We start from the raw sequence: 19,899 nt of genomic DNA, 5'->3' as shown, positions 1-19,899 counted from the left end.
TATTTTTATATCTATGCAAATCACAAATTACATAACATTATTCACTGTACAGCTAACGATGATTACATGTCTATTGTGCTCTTTTTTGTGTTATCCTTTCTATTAGTTTGTAATAATAAACATGTAGAATTTGTTCTTTTATTAATTAAGGGTATCTGATACCTCTTCGCTTAGGTTCCTAACTCTCCATTTGATAACATGTAAAATTTAATATGGTAATTTCTAACAAAGTATTGCAGGTAATGACTTGAAATTTTTAATACAAATACACAAGACCCATATAAATCCAACCACGGTCTCCAATTTACGTTACATGCGTTAGATTAATTGTAATATATTCTTCAGTAAGTTTGGCAACTATGCTGTATATAGTATATGGATAGATCTTTTTGAAGGAATTGAGAGCCCTCGGAACCTCTAGCCCTACTAGTCTTCACGACACGTGGTAGTGATTTATGAGCGCTTCAGGCTAAAAACCAATGTCGCCTCTGGTCCTTTCTTTCTAATTTTCTTTCTTTTTTTCCTTTTTTCAAAAACTTGTTTGGGCAGCTTTGCCCTTTTGTCGGCTGTCTATAGAAATAGCAGTCATACTCCCTGGAATTGTTGATTCTCGGTTGGGACAGCCACTTCCTCTCCGTCGTGAACCTCAGTGTTAGATTCGACAAACAAAAATAAACTCGAAGACAGTAAATGTAAAAAGACAACGGCAGCAGTAGTCTGTATTAAAAATTTGGAACGAACAAAAATATTGTATCTAGATAACGTATTTGTGTTAAATGTACTTTATCATGATAAGAAGTTCTATATTATTCTCGTATAAGGTGTTATAAATGCTCTACTTTGTAATAAAACTAAAAGTAATGTCTTGGAAAGATGGTATTAGACTTGGTAAAAATTTGTTTTGTGGATTCAATTTAATATTTCATGCATACAATGTTTTTATTCAGTTTTCAGAAAGTAGTGTATTGGTAATATACTAAGTGTACAGTACATGTAATCAGTGTACAATATTAAGATATTTTATTGATAATTGTTTTTTGGATGAGTTAACTTCAGGCAGAGATGTGCGTCTACGCGTAAAAAACGATAGTTTACGTTTACGTGTCAACTACGCGTAGACAATGTAAACAACGTAGACTATGTAGAATATGTCAACAACACGTAATTTAATATGGCATCGTGGACAATAAAGGAGCTTTATTTTGTCGTTACCTTGCGAAATTGCGTACAAAATAAAATGCCTAGACCAGCGAATAGTAACTTTCGAATACTTAGTTTCGTCTTGATGAAGGAAAATGAAAAATATTATGCCTTTTTTAAAATATGCAAGAAAAAATTGGCAAATACAGCATATTCAAGACAGAAAGCTCAGAGATGAGAATTAGTTTTGTAAATTTCATTATAAAAGCAGTGCTCGAAGTGGAAAATCTAAGGAAGTGGTATGTGCAGAGCAGAGTAAACATACAGATTAGATAATTCCCTCTACTTTTTATATGTTACTCGTTTCCCTAATCTTTCGCTGCACGCATATTTGCGGATCCCAAACGTTTCAGATATCCTCTGATCTGATTGATCGATACAGATACGATATCACAAGACATTATCTACATATAGTACAAAGTAAACGCCAAACGGTGTCGGCTCTGGTAGCCGAGTGGTGGCCGGTGGGTGTAGCCGAGCGGTCTGAGGCGTTAGGCTGATGATCGTGAAGTGAAGCCCATTGGGGGTTCGAGTCCCTCTAAAGAGCAAGGGTGGAATTTTAACTGTCCTCGATGTTTCTGTGTTCGTGTCCCTGTCGTATCTAGTAGTCCTGAGAAGTGGTTAAAATAGAAAAAATAGTCAGGAAGTTTAAAAAAAAGTGGGCTAGCGCAACATGCTAGTAAAGAAAATGTCTTTGACGTGGGTTCAAATCCTGCCTACGGAGTTTTTTTACTACTTTTAGAAATTTTTATAACACTTCTTTCGTTAAAATAAGATTAAAAATAATATTCAAAAAGTGATTTAACGATCATTTTTTAAAAAATTTCATTAAACTTCTTTCATTAAAATAAGTTTGCCCTTGTACTATATAGATCCACAGCTAATGTAGTAGTAGTTGTAGTAGTAGTAGGAATGGGTTAGAACCCCCGCAGGCGTTGTTTGGGTTCTGTTCTCGACATCAAATTGGCAAGAATGCTGAAACGTTTGGGATCGGCAAAAATGCTCGCTGCACCGAAGCGAAACAAGTGAATGAGGAAATATGAACAAACGGGCAACGAAATTGTTCCTTACATTTGATAGTGGTTGTGTACATAGTCTACACGGGAAAAAGTGTAATGTAGATTACGTATAGATTACAGTAGAAAATCGCGTAGACGTAAAATTATAGTTTACGGCACATCACTGAGTTCAGGCATATAATCATTCTATTCTTTTCTATAATGTAATTAATATAAATGTGTACACAGAGTAAAAATGTTGTTTGACAATAGTAAGGTATTTTGTTGGGAAAAAAATGCTTTTTGTAGGATCGTTTTAATTTCAGATATATAGTTTCGTTTTCATAAAGTAATCAATATAAATGTATCAACAGTGTAAATGTCGTTAGTGTTAGAAATGATGTGAAATATTTCGTTGATAATTGTTTTTTGTAGAATCATTTTAGTTTAACCTTATAGTCATTCATTGGGATTTCATAGTCTAATGATTAGAGCGTTTGATTCCTGATCGCCTGGTTCTAGGTTCGATTCCCTGCTAGAATACTCAAATTATTGCCGCCTGCCCATCGTCGTGAGGCAAGCTGGGTAGCCATGTGATTAAAAGACATGACAGTCTATATAATTAATATAAATATATACACAGTACAAATGTTGTTTGACAGTAGTGAGGTATTTCGTTGATAATTTATTTTTGTAAGATGTATACTATTTTTATAATGGTAGAATGTGTGTATACTATTTACAGGATGTAGACCCATACATTTCTTTGTATAGACTTTTATAATGCATAATGTATTTTTATAATCAAGAGCGAAAGTTTAAAACCTTAGAATGGGCGAATCTTGCCACAAAAGCGAGATGTACCCGTAGAAAGATTAATAATAATAATAATAATAATAATAATAATAATAATAATAATAATAATAATAATAATGGAAGGAATGAAGACGTACTAAAGGAAGCTAGTAAAGGACGAAAGATCATGAAGATAATAGGAAAGAGAAGAAAGAGCATGCTTACCTATCTTATTCGACACTCAGATCGGACACCGTGTTGATAGAGGAAAAGGCAGAAGAAAAACCAGGAAGTGGAAGACCAAGGATAGAAAAATCTATAAGTTTTACGTCCCACAGTTATGCCTGGTAGGTTAAAGGAGCTAGTGATGTTGAGAAATGAAGGAAGTGGTGGAATGCAGAAAGTGGAAGGAAACAGGAGAACCCCGAGAAAACTCCCACACATGGTGTTTGTCCTCCACAAAGTTCATTTGGTGCGAGCTGAGATCGAAATAAGAACGCCATGCATTAAAGGTGAACGCTCTACCACTGAGCCACCGCGGCCCGACCAAGGATAAATGCAGTAACGAAGAAGAGACCTTATCAAATTATAAAACAGCTTTCCAGGGGAGAGAAAAAGTTTTAAAATTTCCTTCTTGCCCATCAACCTATGATTGAAGTGAGGAAGATTATTATTATTATTATTATTATTATTATTATTATTATTATTATTATTATCAGTGGCGTATTTACGATTTTGTTTCGGGGGGCTTTGCCTGAAAATGTGAAAATTCTGCAAGATATTTCATATACTTTACTATAGTAAGTAAGATTTCAGGGGGGATTAAGGCCGGAAGCTCCCCTAAATACACCACTGATTATTATTATTATTATTATTATTATTATTATTATTATTATTATTATTATTATTATTATTATTATTATTATTATTATTATTTTATCGAGAATGTACTTCTGGGTTTTCTCCTAAAAAAATACACACACTATTTCCAACTATGGTTATCTTACTTTTTACAAATTTGTCTAATTCAATATTGGTTTAAATTTAGTTTTCAAGCTACGAGTTATTTGACTAACTGAATAGTGCACGCCCCTTCTGGCTAACTCGCCACTATTTAACATTAAATTTCAGATGTCTCGATATATTTGCATAAGTTTATTATTTCTAAAATAAACATTACGTACAAGGTCTATTCAAATTGATATCAAGTTTTTCTGACATGTGTATATTACGCATATCTTTCTTAATTTGCATTACTCACATTACCCCAGAGAACGAACAAATTTTAGAGTTCTGGTTTGAACTTCTCTTACAATAATAAACAAATATACGAGGAACAAATTTACCATTATTGACGATGCGGTGGGGAGGAGATTTTCTGGACTAGGAAGGAATGTGTGCGGGTGCAGAGTAGAGGTCTACACGGGCCTGAATTTTCAGTCCGGACCCGGCCCGTGAATTTACAATGTGAGGCCCGACCCCAGTCCGAAATCTGTCTTAGTATTTAGGCCCGAGCCCAGACTGAGTTCTGTGATAATCAAATGAGCCCGAAATAAGTCCGAATTACAGAAACTTAATTATTAATGCAAAATTGTATTTTTATTTACAGCAATTCGAGGTTTGATTTTGCAGTTGTGTTTTAAAAGTCCTCCAGAAAGAAAGGTGCAATTTGTATCGTTTTACACAATATTTACAAAGTTAGGCCAGAAAAAGTCCGAGAAATATGGTTGTATATTTAAAAATTCACAGCCCGAACCCAGGGGCGTCATTTAGGGGGCAGGGAGAGGCATTTGCCCATCTGAGTTTGAGATTTATATAGATTTTATCAATAGAATAGTAGTAAGTCAGTGAAAAACGCGAAATTTTACACATATCAAGGGGTCTTGTCCCCCAAGCCAAATCTGAAATGACCCTACTGCCCGAACCTCTCCCGGGCCCGAAGTGATGCATGCTTTGTAGGCCCGAGCACGTACAGACCTCTAGTGCAGAGGCGTTTCAAGTGGTGGGCGACTGCCCACGGCCTTGCATCTTTAGGGACCTCGCAAAGACCAACGAGCCTAAAACGATTTGGCACTCACTTTTGTCGATGCAACAATAGAAACAAATATGAATTCGGACTTATTTACAGAAAAACAATACATAAGGCTTCAAACTAACTTTTCATCTATTCGTATATATTAGATCGCTAGCATACGAGACAGGCGACGAGTTTATTTTAAGATTGCAATAATGAATGTGTATAAGTCTTTATCGTTGAGATGAATTGTTTTCAATAAATTTTATTATAATTAGTAATTTTTAAAAGGGGGGGAAAAAGGACTCGTAAACCTTACTCGCCTTGCTGTGCAGATGGTATGGTCAAAATTAATACTGGATAGTGAAAGTGTAAGTGTAAAGGCTAATATGAAACAGAGAAACAAAAGATAACTTCTTCAGAAGGGAATTGGGTGGGCTGGGGAGGAGAGGGGAGGAGAGTACAATACTGTAACACTTGAGATGCGTCTTGATCTGTATACTTCAACAAACTTTTCTTATTAGATTACGCAATTTCTAGTTTCTTACTCCGATTATTCAAAGTATTCAAATCTTGTCGGAGGGGGTGACCGCCCCTCCCTTTAATCTGTCCGTGGTGTTATTCAGTTTTGCTTTTTGCTACTAATTCAAAATGCTTTCCGAAACAAGTTGTCTTCTTGTGACTGCAGGGGGTGGAAGAAACAAACAAACCGTGAAAGGAAGAAAGAAGAGGTTTTGGGCTCTTACAGTCCAGGCCATTCTAACCACTGAGAAGTGAGAATCACAACGTGAATTTTCTGGTAAGAGCGTCCTTTTAAAAACAGCTAACAAGCAAACAGATGGTCAGCCCTCTCCCCTCTGCAGCATACTTTTTATTCTCTGTTGCCAAACTTACTGAAGAATATATTGCAATTAATCTAACGCATGTAACGTAAAATGGAGACCGTGGTTGGATTTATATGGGTCTTGTGTATTTGTATTAAAAATTTCAAGTCATTACCTGCAATACTTTGTTAGAAATTACCATATTAAATTTTACATGTTATCAAATGGAGAGTTAGAAACCTAAGCGAAGAGGTATCAGATCACCTTAAAAATAAAATTCTTACTTAAACAAATATACGTATAAAACCTTCCCATAGGTAAGCAAATTATTCAAAAATTGTACTAGTTATTTCAAAAATTGGAGATAAATATGCTGAATTACTGTATAGCTACATTGAAATTCACGAGAAGAAGGCTCGGCTGTCCCTGCCACCTAGCAGCCATTTTTTTGTTTTGCCGTACGCTATGAATCGTTGTTTCGACAGGCAATGCAGAGACCGAGCGAGAGAAAAGTGACTACAGTGGGCTGTGGTTATTCAGCGCGAGATTGCAGTGACCAACGAGCTTGAGTGGAACTCCGATGTTTCTTGGGATCATTCTCAAGAAATATCTTATACTTCCGATAAGGATGATGAAATTACATCTTATCATTTACGAGAAGAAGGAAGAGATGATTATTCTGTATATTTTCCACTTCCAGTGTATCTTTTTTCGGAATTAAATTTGGAATAAGAGACATATACAACCAGTGATTCCTCAGAATCTCGTGGTAAATCGCCATAATTATTAAATAATTGTGCACACATAGCATGCGGGTGTGCATATGACACCGTGGATATCTAGTGCGCAAAGAACAGTATTATAAAGTGGCAATCAGATTATGCGCTGATGTGTAGCGGCTGCGCACGTGGAATTTTTAACGAAAAAGAATACCACTGTTTATTGGTAGATCCCATTTTGTATGAAACTTGTGCATGATGTGTCATGACTTTAGAAAACGTGCAAGGTGATTTGTTTCTTGTGTACAGTGAATCCCATATGATTGGACATGATACGCGGAATCAGTTTAGTACGAGTTATAGAAGTGTAATAAGTAACGCGTCATATATTTCGGAACTGGTGAAGATTTTTCGTGAAAAATGTTGAGAAAAGTTTCCGATTACATAACCTCTAATGATCTGAACTACGAAATAAGTGAACTGTGTAAATATAATATCTATATTGTGTACTGAATGTTTATAGATTATCAACTGTGAATATATTTTAACATATCGCTACATTGCTACTTGCAGGAACATTTTGCAGAAGATAATATCATGTATTGGTGAAATCTACATTTCGTTCAAATAAAAATTACGAACTGGTGATAAGAAAAATGTTACGAACTGTAGTGCTAATAAACATAAACATTTGCATTGCGTACTAAACAGTGAAAACAAGATTGTTATTGTCGAAAACGTTGAATACATCTTAAGGGAAAAATTTAGCAATGTTGCCTCTGAAGGAAAGCTTATGTTGTCAGAATCAGAAAAACTTTTACCTTCAGCAAGTAAATGGCCGACATGTACTTGTACATATAACTTCGCAACCATTGAATGTATTAAAACGCTTTAAGAAAAGTTGACATACACAAAATTTTAAGTGCAAATTTGAAAGTTAAGTATGAAACTTTAAAACTTAGTTACTATTTTAATATTGATAAAAGCACGACCGTACTGTAAATATAACATTAAAATTTGTAAATAAAAAAATTTAGTCTATTTTACTTGGTATTCTTTTCCATTATCTGGTTATACGACTAAACATATTATTTTATTTAAGTTTATTTTTACAAATTATTTTAAACCATATTTAAAAAGTCTTTCTGTGTACATACATATCAATGATTTTTAAGCTTTCACTTCAACATTTTCCTAAAATTTTATTTCAAGTTTTACAATTTTCATTTTTGTTTTAACTTTCTGCATTTTACTTTTCACTGTTGCAAACACATACCTTTATTTTTACTTTGTATATTTTAGAATTAACTACTTTAACGTAGTTGAAGGAAAGTATTGAGCCCTCTATTTTTATTTGTACTTTTACATATACAATTTTATTTTTCACTTTGAAATGTTACAATTACACAATAGAACGTAGTGAAATTAAAGTATGATGTGTTACATTTTAGTTTTGTAAATATACATTTTTCTTTGCCAACATAAGTTTATTTTTACATCTTGAGTTTTCGTTTTTTCAAACTTACATTGTTATTCTTACATTGACAGTTTCATTTATATTATTAGTATTTACAATCAATTACTTTAACATACTTAAAGGAAAGTATTAAAAACTGCATTGATATTTTTTTGTTTTGCATTTTCGTTTTTTAAACTTGCATTTTTAATTTTACATTTTGTACTTTCTTTTTTAAACTTGCATTTTTAATTTTACATTTTACATTTGTTGCGATCACATCAAAATTCTGTTGGAAACTCATGTTATTTATATTCTTATAATACATTAGTTGGAACAATCATATTTTATTTGTAACATTTAAAAATATTATAGTTAATTCAGTTGCAGTTGAAGTGCGTTGTTAAACGTTGTGAACCCACAAAAATTAACTTATTATTTCGTAATATTTAACTCGATCGTTTCCCTAGAAGAAAACTCGGCTAATTACTTGAATCGTATCCATAGCACACTCTTTTGTTAAAATTTGGACCTGATAAATAATGCATAGCAAACTCTTCTTATTTATGTTTTCATTTCTCGCTGAAACACTGTTTATGTATTGAATTGATTCATATTTTTTATTATTTCGAATTTGTAAAAATATTACTCGGTTTTAAATGATTATTTTTAAAAGTTGGGATCCATTAAATTATAAGGTGTGATCCAATAAAATTAATTTGTTATGTCGTTTATTTAGAATAATACTCTTTTATTTGTGAATATGTATATAGAGAAAAGTATCTGTTGTATTCATTCGTTTGAGTTCAAAATGTTAAAGTTTCAACATCTCTCTACCATTCTAATTGCTGGTCTTTCACGTGCAGGTAAACCTGTTTTGTAATTCGCATATTGACAAGTATTAATATTTCATTTGTTAAAATTATATGCTGTTATGGCGCAGCAATACCAAACTTGGATATAAGTGCACAAATTAGAATCGTACAAGGAATTCCGACCATAAATGCTTTTCAAATATAAGAACATTCGTTATTAATATTAGATGGTTTAATGTCTGGAACAAATGGTGATGTTTCAAATTTATTTAGAAAATATGGACATTATAAATATTAACTGTATATTCATTGTAAAAAATATTTCCGAAAAGAAAACTTGAACGTAATATAAGTTTAAATGCACATTTTATTATAGTGTTTAAAAATCCGCGTGATAAATCACAAATACAATATTTAGCTATGCGAATTATGAAATGATAATGTAAACAAGTCGTGCATGTTTTTGAAGATGTAACACTTGAACCTCACACTTACTTATTATTTGATTTAACAATGAAAACAAATGATGCATTACTATTACGTACAAATATTTTTCCTGGTGGAACAATGCATGTTTGTACGAATGAAAAAGACTGTAATTCAGTAGGTTACGTTTAGTTTAGTTCAAGATGTTGAGAATGAAACTACACATTGATACCCTCCGTGCTTTGTGGAAATGCAAAACTGCAAAGCGGAAACAAATAATACAACATGCATCCGGTGCTTTAATACGCACTATTTCACAAGTTGCTAAATAATACAATAAAAGAAAACATTCCGTTGAATCTACGTCACAAGCAACGTTGGCGTACACACAAAAAATCTTAAATGCTTTATCTGCGCAACGTACAGCACTTAACAAGAAAAATAAAATTTTCTCACAAATAAATGGTGCAGTTTTACTCTTAATTTTTAAACTATTACTTTGTGCAGTAACAAGAAATTTCTTGGGAAGATAATTAGGTCAGAATTTCGCAAAGTTATTTTACTTTCTGAAAATGCAATGGAACAAATACATGTAAAGATGAAATTTATAAACACACATCAATCGCGTTTAGATGAAGAAATGAATATTTTAAAAAGTAATTATTTTAGTATTGATGAAAAATGGAAATTCTATCAGCATACATTACATCAGTATTCAAATTATATTTCAAGAGTTTCACAAAATCCTATTACATTGGCTATTGAAAAAGGAAGGAACCACACTAGCATACAATGAAAATAGTTCTATCTTGTCCTTTGTACCAGAAATATTGCAATCAGTACCGAAAACAACGAAGGAAAACAGATCTATTAATTAAATACTTAACTACGATAGAATTGATTTGCGCTCAATCAGGAACGGTAAAGACTCGCAGAAATACAGTTCCGGGATTTAATAAATGATGTAGTACGCACACGGAAATAATCAAGAAATCAAATAGGTAAGCAGGAATTTAAAAGTTTATTTAATGATCTTAATGCACCACGCGAGTTTATTTTTACACCAATACTGAAATCATATAATAAAGTAAAAAATCAAGAAGTCCGTTAATAGCAGGATATATATTTAAAAACTGGAAAGACTATAAAATGTAAAAATGACAAAGTTATCTCAATCATATTATGACTATAATAATCCTGCCTCTTTATCAAGTATTAATACATAACATCGTAAAAAATTACCAAAAACGAAAATTAAAGATTAGCATCTAAAGATGCACATACATTACATGTACCAGCATGTAGTGCTTGCGCGTAAACAATATCATGTAAGTGCACCGAATGAAACATTAAAAATGGATTTAGCAGGTATTCAAAATATGCAAAATACAACAAAAATTATAAATATATTTTATGTTGTGTAGATATTTTTTCACGGTACGCGTATTTTGTTCCCTTAAAAAAGAGGTCCTGGAATGGCAAAAGCAATCACAATTTTTAAAATAAATTACATTATCCGTGCTTAATGTTCAAACTGACAGGTACAGAATTTTGTAATCAACATGTAAAACGTTTCTTTAATGAATATGAAATGAATCATTACAGTGTACTTTCTGAAATTAAATTTGCGTTACCAGAACAATTTATAAAGGCATAAGCAAAATATATCGATACTTTACTGCGAGAAATACATATCGATGTTTTAGAATTATTTCTAATAAATTATAATCATAGTTATCATAGATGTATTAAAATGGCATCTGCAGATGTAAATGATTCTAACGTGAATCAAGTTCCTAATTCATTGTACAGGTATAATATAAATAAAAGAAATTAACATATAAATTTTATCCGGTAATTATGTACATGTTAGTAAGTATAAATGTAAGTTAGAAAAATTATATTTACCACAATGATTACAAGAATTCTTATCATTGATAAATATATTCCGACAAATTCTTTTACTTATAAGTTTAAAGATTGAAAGGGGAAAGAAATTAGAGGAAAATTCTATACACAAGAATAACAGAAAGGCAATCTCAAATGAAACAAAACTTTTTGATTGAAAAAGTACTCAAACGAAACAAAGGTATGATGTATGTAAAATGGTTAGGTTATCTAACAAGTATGAGTTCACGGATTAAAACAAATTCTATTTAGAATTCAAATTGAGTTCAAGGATAGAACATGATTTCTATGTTAATCTACCTTCAAAAGCTAATAGTGAAATTTCTAGTAATAACGCTTCATCATATATAGTAAAGCTTGCACAAAATATTCACTGAAGTGACGGGGAATGGTATGTTGTATTAACACAAATATATATTCCATTTTGTTTTTGTAATGTAGATGAAAACGAAAACAAATTGTAATTCAATCTATCATTGATGATGAAATTGAAGTTCTTACCGTGATATTATTCTCCCCTTCATTACATTTTAGAAATGATTCCTGTACATGCACGCGTGTCAAAATATGATAAGAACAACAACTAAATTGTTATTAAACATTAATCAAAATTAAAAGATCAATGTATAATTCGTATGACAAGGGGATTACAACATTTACTTGACTTTATAAGTGAAAATACAACCGAGTTTCAAATTGCTGTTTTGAAAATCTTCTAATCAGGAAGTTGGAGTGATAACACGTTCAAAATTTTCTTGTAATTTAGAATATACCACGCATTATCAATGTTTGTGTTGGTATGGTGAAACAAGAAGAAAATGTTTGACCGGTAGTTCGTAAAGTTAGCGCGTATAATATTGAACATGGAAATGTAAAATATTTTCTATTTCACAAACCACATTTTTTAAAGTTGAAAAGGCGTATTTTAACATGACGGAAATAAACGTACAAGATGACCATGGTTTGAAATTGCCATTTGAATTTGGAACTTCAAACGTGACATTTTACTTTAAACGAAAATCATTTCTGATAGTAGGCCTATAGATGATAGTTTTTTACATTACATTAGTTTCAAATGCTAGTACCGACGTATATCATAAAAATTATCCAACAATTTTATAAGCCAATTAAAAAATAATATGCAATTATCAGAAACCAATTGGTATGTAGGATTAAGTGAATTACATGTTTCTTTAACATGTTAAAATGTTACAGATGGGGAAAATGTTGTTTGGTATAAACTAAAAAACGATGACAGGTAAAAATGATAAACTAAAAAGTAAAAAATGATAAACTATAAACTAAACAGGGTGCGCGGCATACACGAGGAAATGTAGATTTGACTGAGCCACCAATCATTTAAAATCACGGGGAGTTTTTATTAACCTAATAATGAAATATTTTGAGTAATTTTACAAGAGTAGAAAAGTTTTAATATAAAATGACAAGTTACAGCTCATCTTTCCTCTTCGCATCAACCGGCCTTTCAAGAACCACTTGCAGCGACTGTACACTGAATAGATGGCGACTGCAGTAGACGAAACTACGCCGACTGGCCGACTTAAGAAACCTGCACTTCGCCTTTTGTGCGAATGGATTATTGAAGCATGGAATTCAATTCCAGAGGATCTTGTCGTCCGCAGCTTTAAAAAATGCTGCATTTCCAATGCCAGCGATGGGAGCGAAGACTTTATTCATTCCGATGGTGATACGTGCTCCAGCTCCTCAGGAGACGACGACGACGAAAAAAGCTAGGCATGGGAGTGATTTCTGTTAATAATCACAGTATTGTTGGATTGTCTCTGTGTATAACGATTTTAATAATTAAAAGTAGGATGAAAAATACATTGTACCGCTTTTTTTAGAAAATTGTTGTGCGTCGCTTACACGAGGTATTTTTTTTTTCAATTTTAACGTTCCAGAAATTGGGGGTGCGCGGCTTACACGGGGGCGCGGCACACACGCGTAAATACGGTAATATAACGTCTCTAGGTTTTCAACATCGTAAGTTACACAAAACATCTAAGCACACTTAAAATAACTCGAACACACATGTAAGAAGGGCAGAGGCGAATCCAGGGGGAAGATCGGGGCGATGGCCCCCCCAAAAGAGGACACTTTCTTACTTTCTATATATATATATATATAAATAAAACCGATCCCAAAGTTTTGAGCCCTTAAAAGTAGCAGTATGACAATCCACCGTCCCCCCTAGAAGTTGGTCCTGGATCCGCCCCCGAAGAAGGGTCCCAAACTGCGATTGAAACTTATGAACAGTGAAACAGTACCATTAGGGACGACGAGATATACTTTGGATTTGTAATCCATGACATGCCCTAAGTTAAGTATTTTATATACCGTGTGTTGTGAAAACATCATATCAAATCCAAATTTAAGCCCACCAAACCTAAAAGGCGAAACTTAAGAAAAAAACCCTCATTAGTAGCAGGACCTGGCAACAGGTGGAATATTTAATAATAATAATAATAATAATAATAATAATAATAATAATAATAGTAATAATAATAATAATAATAATAATAATAATAATAATAATAATAATAATAATAATAATAATAATAATAATGAAAGATTTCGAAGCAGTTGCGGAAGAAAAACAATGTGGTCTCGTAGGCAAATATGGTTTAGGTAATAGAAATTAAAGGAAAAAGGAATTGGTCAATTTCCGTAGACAGAATTCGCTAGTAATTGGAAATATTTGATTCAGTCAGTACGAGAGAAGAAGATATGAATGGGTGTCCACGATAGATGGCCGAAGATATTAGATAGACTACATTATGATTCAGAACAGGTATCAGAATAGCTTGAAGAGCAAGAAGATCCCAAACGCGACTAACATTTTCTCTCATCATAATCTTGTGCTGACCGAAGTGGATATTCAACTGAAAAATGAAGTCTGAAGAAAAGTAGGCAACAACGTTCTGAATGCTGAAAAGATCGAAAACTAAGAACTAATCAGCATTTCCATTGAAAAATTCGAAGGAGAATACTCAAACAAGGAGAGAATAGCTGCGGGAAGTAACAGACAATAAGACCATATTAAACTTTCATACAGTAGGTTGGAGAGGAAGTAACAGGTTACAGCGGACACAAAGAGGATAACAATCCAGGGGTTCAGAAAAAATGTTGCAGAAAATGAGAGAATTGAAGACGTCGAAGAGCTTTAAAAAGATGATGACTGAAAGACGTACAGAAGTTAAATAACGAGTTAAGAAGTGAAACAGGTAGAACGAGGGGAAAATTTTGCAAAAGAAATTGTGAGAACACAGAAGAATTATAAAGAGTTGAGAAATATGAGAAAATGTGGCAATAGAAGATAAAAAGAGAAGATAGTGGGCGAGAGAAGTGAGTCTTAGGAAGATGAAAATAATGTATTAAGGATTTAGGCAAAAAAAAAAAAGTATTGTGGACAAAGGTGAACAAGGGCCACAAACTTATAGTGAAAGGCTTTCAAAAACTAGCGAAAGGTTGATATAATGTCAGATATCTAATTATGACGGAAATATATCACTCCCGTGTCAAAACATTACACAAATTGTCGAGCCTGATGAGTGCAATGATACTCCGATAGGATCGGAAGAGACGCCCACACAAGAGGAATACCCATAGAGGGGATAGATAGATAGATATGAATGAATATATATATATATATATATATATATATATATATATATATATATATATATATCGATGGTTGAGCGCCAAAAGGGCGTAACTGTCGAATTTTCATATTTTGAGTTAATGCTATGAGGACATGTATAATGGATTGAATTTTCTTGTGCCAAGACGCCTTAATGAAAATCTCTATCCTTGGAACGTTATTCGAAAATGATATAAAGGTATAACTGAGTTATTAGCATTTGGTTCTGTGCCAGAGAGGCACATATCACTTAAGCCTCCAAACTAATAAAATTGCAGTTACGCCTTTTTGGCGCTCAACCATCGATATATATACAATGTTATACTAGAACTTCATAAATAATAACAAAACGTATTTTAAATATTACTATTTTACCAATATATCATTTCACCTGGAGAACGTTTCTAGACAAAATCGGCATATTCAAATAATCGAAAGGATCTTAAGTGCAACAGAATGTGTTCCTTAAGAAGCAACAGTGTTATGTTTAATTGATATTTTTTATTCTTCCTTGTTCATTTTTGTGCAATTCAAAAGTATATTGTCTAATTATATCCTTGAAAATGTTTTCGAATTTACGTATGTTAGCAATACTATCATTACGGGCATTAACATTAAACATTGAGTTATATCTTCTACTTACGTCAATATAAGATAGAAGAAATTGTATTGATCAACTGTAAATATATCTGAAAGAAAATCAATATTAAAAGTTATATTTATTGAGTATATTCTAAGCATGATAATATTATACAAAGCTCTTAAAGTCAGCAGTATTTTCCTATTTCTCGAAATGAAATTTCTTAGCTTAAATTTGCATATAGACTTATTTGATAAAAGTTAAAACTGTTTCTTTAGAAAACACGTTTATTATTAATCTGATTGCAGATAAATTACGCTCCCTCTCTAATGCTTGGTATTTTGTTTAATTGTCGAAGCAAGAAACATGTGTATTACTCTTAAGGCATTAACTCAACCTCAAGGATTAGAGAGAGGTAAATGTTTTCTTTTAATGTATGAAATGAGAAAAGGCACGAGGGAAGATGTTTCACATAATATACACATATCGTATAATCTCAAAGAAATTTGAGCGACTTTGCATCTACTTATGGACACTGTAAGTAAGTATTATATCACCTATTTTACCCTGTTTTGCACTAAACATAACAAATGCATATATTTCGCTTAAGAAACAGTGATGTAAACACATTTTGCTAATTTGTCATATGGAGCAATATATGTAGTGAATAATACAAAACAGAGACAAATGTTGAAATCATGCTCCAAGCTTTTGAGATAGTGATTAATAAGTTTTAATTATTTTAATATAGTTACTGACATATAGTACAATTATAGACTATAGTCGCACTGATGTAATAAATCCTGTTACTAAGGCTTTATCTGCTACAATTCCTGGAGTGGATCTATAACAAGCATCTGCAAACATTAAAGATCCACATTGATATAAACAGACCGAATTACCTTAGTTAAAATACAATTAAGACGTCTTTAACTACAGTTAATAGTGATACTTTTAGTTCGAGATAATACAAATATATTGTTCATACTCTAATTACAATTTTAAACTGGATTATTAAACTATTATAAAAAACGGAAATACATGAAACTGTAGTTTGTACACAATATGCTTTAGTACAAAATGTTGATTCAATTCTAATGACTCTCGATCTCTAGAACGAAAATGTAACGTATTACTCATAAGTAGAGTAATAATTATACATCTTCAAATATTACTTGTTAGTAGCAAATAGTTTGACTATTATACCTAGGTATTCTATTTCTTTATTTTAGGATATTAAACGTGCGTTATCTAGTATTATTAGCATGTAGTGATTTATTAATCGGAAATTATCAGTGAACTAATTTTACTATTATTTATTGATGTAAGTAAAATATTTAGAGCATTGTAATTAGCCCGTTAACAACTAAATTAAATATAAATCAAAAAATAATTATTATAGTTTTTGTTAAAAGGATAATTTTAACGACCAATCATTTACAAATAATAATGTAATTAAACATGGATTTGATATTCTAACTTAGATGTTGAACGTTTTCCCATCTTAATTTACATTGTCCTACTGCAGATATAAATGTATGCAAATATATATATGATGTATTTACAATAAACATATATGAATGATGAGTAAATAACAGCTGAAAATTACGACTAACACAAATTCAGATAATACTTTCCTTCCAACATACATTATTGTGGAAAGTAACCAGTATCTGACCTATGCATTAGAATGGGTGTTTTACAATTAGTTGAAATCAGTATTCTGACCTTAAATTAATACCTTAACAAAGTAATTAGAAAAGAGTAAGATATTTTTCAAAAACTCCTTTACTTTACCCTGAAATTCCTTGTGCATTAAAATATTTTCTGTAGACCAATATATAAAACTCCTAGTCGATATTCTCCTACGTTGCTTTCGTCCTAACTCCACGTATGCAAAATTAATAATGTCTAAAGGTGTTTTAATGTTTAATTCAGGTAAAGTAGAGACAATGGAAGGCAAATCATTATTTTGACAAGAAAATTGTAAATATTAAACATAGTTATATATCCATCAATTTATACAATACATAGTTTACATGATTGATAATTGTACGCTCCTGGTACTGAAGTTGTTAACTCTTGCTTTTCAGACTGTGTACAACGCTATATATTAAACATTCAATTGAATTACAACTTAGTTCCATTATCTTTTTCAAATAAGTACACATTCCACCTCAATTATCCTTGAAGCTAATTCTTACAAAAAAAGTGCTAGTCAAAATAGCTAAAATAAAGACGTGAGAAAACAGAAAAGCACTCAATTTTTCAATTAAGTTTACTTCATATATACCTAGATGCTTGGAAATTATTATAAGTAATGTATGTTCCAATTACATTTGATCTAATGCACATTTTTGGAATGAAATAAATGAAAATACTGTATTTGTTTCACAGAAACAAATAACGCATATGTAAACTATGTACTATCTATTGTGATATGCGTGTTTTAGAAATACTTAAACATTTTGATTATTTAACTTTATAAATTATATTATTTGTAATGCTAGTACAGTATTCCTCCTCCATCCTAATAAAAATTTGAATCGGAATTCAAGCAGCGCCTTTTTGAGATGCTGTAGTTATACAAGAAACGAAACTCTACCTCAATTACCACAGTCAAAGATATGGTGTAATGTTCTTTAGCCGTTTGAAACATGCAAGTTTTCTCGGTCTTATACTGTATACGATAAACACAATTAAAAATTAAAGCAAGTGCTCATACTAACTAGAACTGCATTGCTATAATGGCGTGGTGCAGTGCTAAACCATATTACACCCAAATAAAAAAACAACTAACGAGTACCGAACATAACGAATACCGAGATAGATAGATAGATTAGATAAATAGATATAAATATATTATTAAGACAAAGCACAGAAAAATTCAATGGGGTGATAAAAGAAATGAATTTAGACAAGATGTATTGTGGACAAGGGTCAAAAGGGTGCAAAAATTTCCAGTGAGATACGTTCAAAAACTGGTGAAAGCACTGGTATAATGAATATCTTGTTACACGGAAATGTGTGACCGATGAGTCAAAATATTTCACAAAATGTCGACCTTGACGAATGCAATGACTTACAGATGGGAGTTGGAGGTGTCGCAACACAACAGAAGTTTTGACAAGAAAAATACGTGTTTGAATTTCTCGACTGTTTTTAGAGATTCCATCCGCTCTGATAAGAAAGTCATTGGAAATATTTTTTCTAAGTTTCGTATATCACAATATTAATAATTATATATATAATATATATAATAAGTTTTATATATATATATATATATATAACTTATTGATATTGATAGTTGACTCCTTACGGGATATGACTTTATAGAGTAAATTAGATCATCTACTTTTCTCAATATAAGACAAAAGTAATTGTATTGATTACCTGTGAATGAATTTGACAGAAAAGCAGGATTAAAATTCATCTTTATGTAGAATACTCATAGCATTAAAATTTTCCAAAAAGCTCTTAAAAATCAGCGGCATTTTCCTATATTTCCAAACCTAATTACTTACCTTAAAATTATATTAATCTATTTACATATATGTATAGCTAAACTTCGTTTTGGTTTGTAATTTCACGGCTTTGCATTATAGTTTGATAAACTATTTTGACTTACTACTTAAAAGTTGAAACTATTTAGAAAATACGTATATTATTAATCTCTTTGCAGTAAATTACGCTCGCTTTCCAGTGCTTAATATTTTGTTTAATTGCCGAAGTGAATAAGATGTGTATTATTAGATAGATCATTAACTCAATCACAGGGATTAGAAAGAAGTAAATGTTTTCTTTTAGTGTATGAAATGAGAAAAGGCACGAGGGGAGATCTTTCCCATAATATACACATTAAGGTGGGCCGAAAATTTTTTTCTTTGTTTGAAACGCTATACTGCGGAAAACTTGCCTCTATGGTAGATAAATGAAATCCAAAAGAAATATATTTTTTTTTTTGTTTACGTCTGGTGGTAGCGCAACGACCCTAAACTTTGAAAGAAATATATGAGTTTCATAACTTTTTCAATACATGGATAAAATTCAAATAACTTCTACAACAAGTACCTATAGTGATATTTCAATAGCGAAAAGTATAAAAAAAATAAATGAAAAAGGAATACATTTTACAATTTATTAGTAGCGTATAACACTTATAAAACACTTAAAAAAGACAAATTTCCTTGGAAATAAACATTTTTCTGATTGTGTAAAACTTCAGTTTGTAATGAAATACAGTCTGTTACTTGTCTTTAGTTTCTTTCGGTAGTTTGAAAAATGATTTGCTTGAAAAACTTGGCATTGAATATCCTGACAAAAGTGAAGTTATTATAAAATCATCCCTGGAATTGAAACATACGACTTTTTGTGACGCCTCGGTTACCAGCTTCACGCATCGTTCTAATGCTTGGGTGTGACATGGAAATTTTCAAAGTTCTACTCAGCCTCTGTTTCACTTGATTGGACCGTAGACCAAATCTCGTGATCGGTAAATTTCCG

General features: G+C 31.8%; 2 long non-coding RNA genes across 3 annotated transcripts in view; one reads left to right on the top strand and one right to left on the bottom strand.

Annotated features, from left to right (window-relative positions):
• LOC145684004 (uncharacterized) overlaps positions 1–17,335 on the bottom strand; it is a 45,700-nt gene extending 28,365 nt beyond the window's left edge. Inside the window, exons 1-2 of one of the 2 annotated variants that reach the window (XR_014131224.1) lie at positions 17,194–17,335; positions 15,460–15,505 (exon numbers count right to left, since the gene is read on the bottom strand). This is a non-coding gene — a long non-coding RNA (uncharacterized LOC145684004). The remainder of the gene's footprint in view (positions 1–15,459; positions 15,506–17,193) is intronic. The other variant, XR_014131223.1, reaches the window with a different exon arrangement.
• Positions 1–19,899, top strand: part of LOC145684005 (uncharacterized) — a 201,765-nt gene that overhangs the window by 40,698 nt on the left and 141,168 nt on the right. The window lies entirely within an intron of this gene.

This window comes from Thermobia domestica, chromosome 4, assembly GCF_964235325.1.
Source record: "Thermobia domestica chromosome 4, izTheDome1.hap1.1, whole genome shotgun sequence".
NCBI lineage: Eukaryota > Metazoa > Arthropoda > Insecta > Zygentoma > Lepismatidae > Thermobia > Thermobia domestica.
Note: the sequence above shows the minus strand (reverse complement) of the source record. Positions and strands in the feature narration are given on the sequence as shown.